The sequence below is a fragment of the Gavialis gangeticus genome, unplaced genomic scaffold, assembly GCF_001723915.1.
Source record: "Gavialis gangeticus isolate Ggan-Ray unplaced genomic scaffold, GavGan_comp1, whole genome shotgun sequence".
NCBI classification, from domain to species: Eukaryota; Metazoa; Chordata; order Crocodylia; family Gavialidae; genus Gavialis; species Gavialis gangeticus.
In genome coordinates this window covers 246,256,723-246,267,419 of record NW_017729032.1, presented here as the reverse complement: position 1 = coordinate 246,267,419, position 10,697 = coordinate 246,256,723, and positions in this window count along the sequence as shown.

The window sequence follows — 10,697 nt, the reverse complement described above, 5'->3', positions numbered from 1 at the left end:
TCAATCAAGGACTTGGACTCTGCTTCTCTTCCCTACCTAGCCTCCAGTCCTTCCACTGTCTTTCTCCTGCTGCCATTGTGAGTGCTTGTGTGTGTGAACCAATAACTTCATGGGGCTGTGCAGTGTGTTGTCTGTTTAATAAAACTGTTATTTGGACCCCTAAGTTGGTTTTTGCTTTACTATGGTTTGGCCCTGCTCCAATCTCTGCTCCTCCCCCCTCTAACTTCTGGCTCATTTCTCCCTCTCCTGCTTTAGGCTCACTACCACCTCCAACACCTGTCCTGAGCTCTTCTCTGCCTCCAAACCCCCTGTCTTATCCCCACTGCCTTTTCCTTTTTCCCTGAGCAACTAGGTTTCTGCCTGTTTCTTTCCTGGCTGTCTCCTCCTTGCCACCACTTATCTGCCTCCTCCCCCCCAATATCTCAGCTGTCTGCCTCAGTTTCCAGCCCCAGTCTACCTTAAGTAAACACAAGCCTCAATTCTTTAGTGTGCTTCTCTCTAGTCCACCGGTTCTAATCCCAGCTCTGGCAACTTTCACTCCCTACACTTTAACTTTCTCTCTCTCACCTGAACCTTCCCCCAAGTATCCCAGGTACCCCAAGCACACACATACACACAGTACCATCCAAGTTAGGAACTTATCTATGTGTAGGTGGGTTGTATGTGTGTGAACTGGTGAGCGCGTGTGTGTGTGTGTATATATATATAGTGTCATTGTGTGCATATGTGCATGATATATGAATTAGTGATCTGTGTCTAACTTTTGGGGTGTATAGTGTATGTGCGTGAATTGATGATAGGTATGCATGTGCCTGAGCTTGTAGTGTGTGTGTGTGTGTGTGTATATGCACCCAATTGATTTGTGTGTTTGTATATATGCAATTGTGTCACACTCTCCTGTCTAACAGCACAATATTGAGATCCTGAGGATTGGCCTGGCCCCACAGGGCAACACTTTCTTCTAGGATCTTTTCCTCAAAGGCCTTCACTTTTCTTCTATACTCTTCCCTCCCTTCTCTGCTGTACTTTGATTGCCATCATTATCTTTTTTCTTGCTGCTGTTTTTCTGCCCAACACTCCCTGACTCAATATGTATCACAAGCAGTCAGTCTGCTGTGAAATTCTTCCTATCACATACCCTTCATCCAAGAAGATAATTTCTCCTAATGAAAGGAGGACTGGAAAAGGGCCAATATGGTCCACATTTTCAAAAAAGGGAGAAAGAGGACCCAGGAAACTATTGGCCCATTAGTCTTACTTTGGTCCTGGGGAAGCTCTTTGAGAAAATTATCCAGGAGCACATCTGCAAGGGACCAGCAGGGGAGATTATGCTTAGGGGCAATCAACATGTGTTCATTAGAGGCAGGTCCTGTCAGACCAACCTGGTTGCCTTCTACAACCAGGTCACAAAATCCTTGGATGCAGGTGTCATGGTGGACGTAGTCTTTCTGGACTTTAGGAAGGTCTTCGACGCTCTCCCTCACCTCCTCCTTATTAAAAAATTAGGTGACTGTGGTGTCAACGCCTACACAGTCAGATGGGTCACAAATTGGCTGGAGGGCTGCACCCAGAGAATGGTGGTGGATGGGTCATTTTAAACGTGGAGGGATGTGGACAGTGGGGGTCCCCCAGGGCTTGGTCCTCGGGCCTGCACTGTTCAATATATTCATTGGTGACTTGGTCGAGGGGGTGAACAGCACCTTGTTTAAGTTCACAGATGACACTAAGTGAGCATGCTAGAAGAGAGGGACAGGCTACAACTAGATCTGGACAGGTTACAGAGGTGGGCGGATAAGAATAGGATGGGCTTCAATATGGATAAGCGCAAGGTGTTGCACCTGGTGGGGGGGAAGAACCAGCCGCATACCTACAGGCTGGGGAACTCTCTTCTCATCAGCACAGAGGAAGAAAAGGATCTTGGAGTCGCTATTGATTCCAAGATGAACATGGGCTGCCAATGTGGGGATGCAGTCAGGAAGGCTAACTGCACTTTGTCATGCATCCACAGATACATCACAAGCAGGTCCAAGGAGGTGATCCTCCCCCTCTATGCGACGTTGGTCAGGCTACAGTTGGTGTACTGTGTCCAGTTCTGGGCGCCGCACTTCAGGAGGGCTGTGGATAGCATCAAAATGGTCCAGAGGAGGGCCACTCACATGATCAGGGGCAGCAGGGTAGGACCTATGAGGAGAGGCTACGGGACCTGAACCTGTTCAGCCTGCAACAGAGAAGGCTGAGAGGGGTTCTGGTGGCCATCTATAAACCTGCCAAGGGGGACCAGCAGGCAATGGGAGAGTCCCAGTTCCCCCGAGCACTACCGGGAGTAACAAGGAACAATGGCCATAAGTTGACTGAGAGTAGATTAAGGCTAGACATCAGGAGGCGCTACTGCACTGTCAGGGCATCTAGGAGCTGGAACCAACTTCCAGTGGAAGTAGTGCTCACCCCTGCCCTGGGGGGTCTTCAAAAGGAGGCTAGGTAACTACCAACCCTACCAACTATGAAACTATGAATTCAGTCTTTTTCACTGTCTGTACTTAGCTTAAGAGGCTGTGCGCTGGAACAACTTGACTGATCCAATGTGGGCTGGGTGGCTTTGGGGGTGAGTCAGTGGCACGGGGCTTTTCCATGTCTGCACTGGGGCCAGGCAGCTACACCCATGTTGCCACTGCTTCGCCCTGCCCCCTGCTCTTTGGCTGTAGTTGGTGTACAGCTTCCAGCTGGTGGGGACCTGTGCTGAAGCTGGACAGCTTCCAACTGTGCCTGCACTGTAGTAGGTGGGGAGGGAGGAGGATGGATGGGAGAGAAGGATAAGCAGGAGAAGTGGTGGTGGTGCAAGTGCAGTTTCCAGAAATGATGGTGAAGGTGCAGCTCCCAGTTGCCTGGCCATTGTGTAGATGCAGAGGAAGCCCCATGTTCAGCTTCCAGCTAGTGTGGAGCTGAGGTAGGACTGGGCACCTGCAAATTGCCTTTGTGTTCCATTGAATTCCCCCTACTCCCACTTCACTTCACCAAAAGAAGCAGTAGTGGTGTGGAGAAAGCCCCTTGTTGCCAACTTGTTACCAAAGCCACCTGGTCCATGTTGGACCAGAGTTGAGAGGGTGGGCAGAAGTGGCAGCAGCAGGTGCATCTAGAAGCTGTCTGGGTCCAGCATAGTTTCTTGTTGCTTAGCTCTGATGTGGGCATGGGAGTGGGCACAGGCAAAGCACTCTAGCTCCACTGGCCATATGTTGCCAACCCCTGCCCTAGGTTATTGACCGAACTGGCTGAAATAATTTCAGAGCCATTAGCTATCCCCTTTGAGAACTTATGGAGGGGTGGAAAAGGGTAAATATGGTGCCTATATTTAAGAAAAGAAAGAACAAGGACCCAGGGAATTAAAAATCCATTAGCTTGACCTTGATATCTGGAAAGATCATGGAGAAGGCCCTCAAGGGATCTATTGTGAAGCACCTAGAGGAGCACGAGGTGATCTGGAACAATCTGATTTCCTTTGATAAAGTGAAAGGTTCTGTGGATGGGGGAGAACAGTGGATGTGATATACTTTGACTTTCTCACTGCCAGACCTGTGGGGAGCCCTACAGCTCAAGTGATGTGCTGGGCACCAGACCTGGCCCACAAGCCAGGGGTTGAGTGCCTCTGGCATGTACAAATACAGACTGGGGAATGACTAGGCTGCATTACAGCAGAGAAGGACTTGTGGGTTACAGTAGATTATAAGATGAATATGAGCCAGCAGTGTGCTCTTGTTGCCAAAAAAACCCTACAGCATACTGGGTTTTGTTAATAGGAGTGTTACTTACAGATCAAGGGAAGTAATTCTTCCATTCTGTTCAGTGATGGTTAGGTTTAAGCCTATATCACCCTCGCCTCTTGAGGGTGGAATGGAAGCTTTTCTGTCACCTTGATCAAGAAAAAACATGATCAGTTTTACTTTCCATCTACATGCCAGTGTGTCCAGTTTTGGGCCCCACACTTCAAGGAAGAGGTAGACAGATTGGAAAAAGCCAGTGCAGTGCAACAAAAATGATTAGGGGTCTGGGAAACATAAATAAACACTGAAAGAACTAGGATTATTTTGTGCAGAAGAGAAGACAGGGAGATTTAATAACAATCTTCAAATACTGAAAGGCTATTATATAGAGGATGAAGATAGCCTTCCCTATGTGGTTGTAGGGGACAGAACTAGGAGCAATGGCCTAAAGTTGCAACAGAGGAAATTTAAGTTGTAGATTAGAAGGAATGTTTTGACTATGAGGGCGGTCGAGCACTGGAACAGGCTACCTAGAGAAGCTGTAGCATCTCCATCCTTTGAAGTTTTTCAGGACCAAGTTGGACATATACTTAGCTGGGAAGGTTTAGTCAGTCATGATCCTGACAAGAGTAGGGGACTGGACTAGATGACCTTGTGCAGTTCCTTCTAGCCCTACTTTCCTACAATCCTTTGACTGGAAGTGAGTTTCTTACTTTGTGGAGGATGCCAAGGTAGACTTTCTGAATGGTATCCACTGCTAAGAAAATTACAGAAAAAAGTCAAATTTTCATGAGTATAACAGCTGTATTAGAAGTTCAGCTGGCTCCAAAATGTCCTGTACCCCAAAGGAGGTTGGTTCAGAATCAGGTACAGGATTTTCTGTCCTCTTCAAAGCCAGTGGTGGGAGGATGGGGCATAAAGAAAATGATAACTTCAATACAAAAGCAAACAAAAGTCATTCTGTGATTCTTCACTGTCTCCCCATTCTGTGCAATGGACAAGGAGTCTGAAAAAAATTAGAAATGATAACAACTGGATCCCAAAATGACAACTTGTCCTTACTAGGCTGGCATGAGTGGAGGACGGGTAGTCTGTTTTCCTTCTAAAATATACTCACTGCAAAGGAGGTGTGAATTGAGCAACGTGATTATATAAATCCCCAAACAGGCACATGGCACAGCTTTTTAATAATGATTCACAAAACAATCTACCAGGAAAAAAGAAAAACCCACAATAATGGTAGCAAGTTGACAGCAGAATAAAGAGGTTTTCATTATTCTGATCTCAGAGGCTCACAGTGAGCAGAGGGTGAGCACAGACAGAAGGGAGCAGTAGCCCATACTCAAATGCCAGTTATCTCCTGCCTCTAATGAAAAAAGAATCTGCTTTAGATAGATCCAGCTTGTCCAAGGAAGTAAAAAAGAAAAGAAAAAGGTAAGTACAGTGCATACAAAATATTTAGTATTTCTAAGCTAGCATTGAAAACCAGAAAAATCTCCACCCCAGGTGAGAGTATAGAGGTTTATTAATAACATTCTCATTTTTCTCAAGGAATGTAATGAGGTTCCCTGCATATTGTGCTTCATCCTATTAACCCTGTGTCCCCACCGCTTTTACTTTGTTAATAAATATATACATCTGAAAAGAAGGATTTCTTTCTACCTGAATTTTTTCTGTTCCTGCTGCCTATTTCCCACCTGAAGTCACAATCTTCTGTGACAGTTCATATGGCCTGTGTGAAGAGAAATTTAGTGCGTCCTGGCTTCAGTACTGGGAACAAAAAGATTCTTACAGAACAAAGATCCCACCAGCCTCAGCTTAAACTGCCCAAATGGTTTTCTTTAGCACCACTGGTGGGGTAAAGCCTAATCTGAAATGTAGATAGAAAGTGAAACTAGAACATTAATGTAATGATCAGGGGGGAAGAACAGCTTCCATTCCACCCTCAAGAGGAGCGGGTGATACTAGTTTAAACCATATTTGTATTACAGATGAAAGTAAGGAAAGTTACATGATAAATTTCTAAGCCTTCTATCCTGTAGTGGACACAAAACTGTAACCTTTCCCCCTCTCACCCAAACCAAAGTTTGGACTTACGCTTTAAGGGAGGAAGACAAATTATTGATGAGACACATTGAAAGAAATATAACTCATTTCTCATCTTTTACTCGGAAAGGAAATTTTGGAATAGACTTAATATAGCTGTGGGTATAACACTTTGGTTCTCAGCCCTTTGCACTAACTGCATGCTATTACCTCCTCCATGAGGCCAGGGAATTAAATTTAGATATTTTCTTGCCTCACAACAGGACACAAAATCAAGGAGATTGTGGAAATTAATAATCAAGAAAGCTGTCTCCAGGAGAGGGCCAGGCTTCTTTCTCTGCTTTCTATGGTTGTGGATAAGAGGTGCATTATAATACAAATTTACCATATTTACCCAAAACCAAGACAACTTTGAATTGAATATGATCCCTACAATAATTAGGTTCTTTATGTGGAAACATATTAATTTGTTATATATTTCCATGTATAGAATCTAATTAGTGGAAGTGTGTCTTAAATCTGTCCTGTGTCTGCCCCCCCTCCACCATACCACTTATGCTGTGGCAGGGCAATGGGTCAGACTCCTGCCCCTTGCTCCCCTGCCCCTTATTGCCCCATGCCTGTGCCTGGCCTCCTGTGTCTGTCCCCCTGCTGCCTGCTTCCCACCATGCTCCTCCTTCCACATGCCCCCATGGCCCCCCACTCCTTGCCCTCTGTGCCTGCCCCCACCCCCCCAGCCTACCCCTTCTGCTGCAGCTCTGCTCCTCTGGGGCACTGGTCCAGCCTCAGACAAGCCCAGCCAGGGAGGAGCAGAAGCAGCTTCTGGCCTGGATCCATACTGGAGCTGGAGCAGAAAGTAAGGGAGGAAGGGGGCAGCTGGAGGGAGGGGAGCAGGGTGTAGTGGCAGGTTGCAGATTTCCCCCTCTATTCCACAATCCTCACCATGTTCCTCCTGTCCCTGTGCTCCATCCCCCACCAAACAAGTCGTTCCAGCTTGGGGTGAACAGCAGCTCAGCTTTGGCTTCAGCCCTGAGCCTCTAGCCAAAGCTGGAGATGGGTCTCCACCTACCCCAGGACAGGACTTGAATACAAGATGATGTTCCCCCGCCCTCCACCTATGATGATCAAAGAAAAATAACCTCATCCTGGATTCAAGTAAACATGGTGTGTTTCTCTGACAGAAGGACATTTTAAATCCCAGGAATCCCTTTAAAGTAGGGAAAATGCTTGTGACGGCATTGAATCTTGTACAGCAGAATCTCCCCTTAAACAGAAAAGAGATTTTTTCTAAGAGCTGAGGCTCACAACTTCTGGGCTTAATATTGAAAGTGTTTGTTTTTTGTTGTTGTTGTTTTTTTTCCGAGAAAAAAAATTGCCTGACCATTTGCAAGTGACCCAGGAGATGGACAGCTTTTCTGTGAGTTCATGGCTACATCTAGGATCTTGGACAACTGGAGATCTTGCTGCACTGCAGACTCTTGTTCAGTTTATCCAGTACTCTTCCCTAACCTCAGTCTCTTTCAGTACTGTCTCTCTGACTACCATAGCTGTCAGTAGCAGTTCACCAGTCCTCTGTGTCAGGCACAGACCTGGAGAGCCAGGACAAAGTGAAGATTCTGATGTTCGAATTTCCCTTTTGGTACAAGCAGATAAGCACTCTGAAGGTCCAGCAGAGTTTCAAGAAGCATCCTACTTAAATACTCATTGTCAGAAGTACTAATGTAATTACTATATTTTGAAGTGTGCCTTGAGAACAAATGGGCTCAGCCGTTTTAAGCCTTGGATAGAAAGTTGTTACTTTTCCACTGCCTTATGGACAGACAGTTGGTTCTATTCTGGGGCAGTGTTGGGGGAAAATGGGTTGTCATGAGTCGCACATGTTCTGCCTTAAAATTCAGCATAAACAACAGGCTGACTTGGTACTATTCAAGACACTTAAGTCTTTGCCAAAAGTTTCTGTCTGTCCCATCTCCCTGATCCTGTATAGAGAGCTTCTGTTGTTGTAAGAGTAGGGATAAATACTTAAAGAGAATGTGAGGGAGTACCTGTGAATGAGCAGCTAATTGCTTAATTGACCAGTCATTAGGATGCCCACTGTTTTCCTATTTAATCCTGCTAATCCTCCTTTCCTTCTTCTTCCTGTTCTGTTGCCTTTGGTTCCTGCTGGGGGATTGTATGGCTTCTTTTCTTTCCCTGCCCTGCTGGACTGTTCCCTGTCCCATGCTGAAAGGTAAGCCAACTGCTTATCAGTTAAATGATTAATGTTTAACCTTTCATATCTGTACCCCAGATTGTGATTTACTTTTTAAACTCTTGACTCACATCTGCAAAGTCAATGCTACAAAAATGCTTTTTGTAGATATAGCAGTTTGTAGAAATAAGGCTGGGGAACTTTGTCTCAAGAGCAGCTGTTGGAAAACCATTTTTTAACTTTAATTGTTGAGGCATTTGAAAGGAGTAGAAGGATGCCTATAATTTGTATGAATATTAACCATCAGCACTGTAACTTTCCTTAAGCAGACCATTCTCACTACTGTTTAAGAGAATCTTGAGGGTATCAAGCACTAATCACTGGTGTTCTGACTAGTGAAACTTTAAACCACAGTCAGTATATTAGTTCACTTCTTTCTCAAGGGAAAATTAAATATATTCATTTTTACACTGAATGATAGCAGACTTCTAAAAACTGTGAGAGTCAGTATTGAATAAAATTGTCTGGACTGTGTCTGTCTGAATTAAAACGCTGCAAGGGATCAATCTACCAAAATTTAACCTACATGTATAATGAAGCACAGTGCATTTGAATTACCCAAATAGAAATGTCAGTTCCTAGAGAGAGAGTTTGAAGACAATCACCCTGAAAACAAAACTAATAACATCTTTTAATTGAAAATTTTAAGTGTTAGACTTTTATGAAATCTGCAGCAAATGAACAAGTAACATCCACAAATTTGCCATTCTCTCTCTTATCCCTCTACAATATGGACTGGCAATTCTGATATTGTGCCCAACCATCCTGCAGTCTCAATCATCCTCAAGGCTCCGCCACAAGCCCCCACCACCTGCCTGCTCTCTTGGCTTACTCTGCCCTGCTCAGCCCCAGCTCCCAGTTCTTTGTTTTTTCTTAAAAAGCCCCAACTCACTGGATGCTGCAGTGGCCATTGGGGTTTCTGGGGGGCTCATTAAAGAGCCCCTCATGCAGTGTGGGGCAGTGTGGATTGTCCACCACCTGGCAGGAGCCAGTGAGCCCAGGGCTCTTCTTAAGAAGAGCTGGGCTGGGGTAGGGGTGGGAGAGCAAGTGGGGGTTGGGGGGTTTGTGGCAGAGCCACCCTACAAAGCATGGAGCAGCAGGGATTGCCCCCCCCCCCCCCTCACCTGGCAGCAGCCAATTGAGTTCAGGGCTTTTTTTTTTTTTTTTCGTTCTTAAAAGAGCCAGGAGTTGGGGCTGGGTAGGGCAGCCATTGATGGGGGTGAAGCCTGTCCAATTCAGAGGTTTTGGCAGAGGCTGAATCTCTGAATCAGATTTGGCTGAATCAATTCAGGACAGTGATTTGAATCGCCAAATGGAATCACTGTCCCCCTGAATCGGCTGAATCGGAAGTGAATACTAGCTGCTTCACAGGCCTAATAAAGAGCTGCCTACCTGTGTGGCCAGAGCATAGCCTAATGTGTGTACTCAGCAGTCATGTGGATGCTTAGGCAACACACCGAGTAAGTCTGCAAACTGTAGATGTCCTGTAGTCCAATTGCCACAAGGCAGGATCATCCCAGACAACTGTCTGTCTAACCTGCTCTTAAAAACTTTAAAGAACAGAGCTTCTTGAACCCCTCTGGGTAATATACAAATACATGTCTCCTGTTCCAATTTAAAGTTGTTACTCCTTGTCCAATTTCTTGTGACCAGAAAGAATACTCTATCACTGTCATCTTTATAAACCCTTTCTGATATGGAATTTTGATGTGATTTCTTCAGATATTACCTGACAGTATGGATGCAAGTACATTTGGAGCAGTTTCAAAAGGGCAGCAGTGGTTAAATTCCAATTATTGTGTGAACAACCTGGGAATAATACAAATGTAGCAAAACCACTCCATTTTTAACACTACTTCATCCAGGATTAAAGTTGGAGTGGGTTTTGCCGCATCTGTATTATTCCTAGTTTATTCGCATGTACCAATTTAGAACCTAACAGTTGCTGTCCTTGGGAAAGGTTCCCTTTCTGTAACAGCTCCAAATGTACATGTGCCCATTCTCTAGAGGAAACTTTACCTTTTATTCTCCTTCCATGGAATAGATAAGGGTATTAATAGAGACATTGTTCTCACCTGGAAAACTTCTCAGGAAAAGTCAGAGACATAAGTTTAACAGTTAGTTAATATTTGGAAGATCCCCCAGCGATGAAAGGATCTACAACTACTTCATTCTACACACTGCCTTGGATTGAATGGAATGGAATGGAAATTAACACATGTAGGCAGACAGTTTCTAATAACTGAAAATCCTTGGCATGTTATCATAAACTAACAATATTTCCCTATGAATAATAATGAATAAAGTAAATATTTTACATATTATCACACAGACTTGGAGAACTTTCAGAGCCTTTCATACCTCCAATATAACTGCTTTAACTCAACGTTTTCAAAATGAAGGTCCTAACACTAAGCTGATATGCATGTGTAGATCCTTGTACCTCTGAGAATCTCACTGAGGCTTGTATAGGGGACATCCCAGGTGAATCTGACTGCTAAAGCAGAGCTGATGTGCTGCTCTGGAAGGAAAACCACCATGAGCTATTTTGAAATGAGGAAACATTTACCCTCTGCAAAACTATACTTTAATCTAAGTTTTCTGTTGTTTTTGGATCTCTCATCTGGATTGTAACTAGGGTCAGA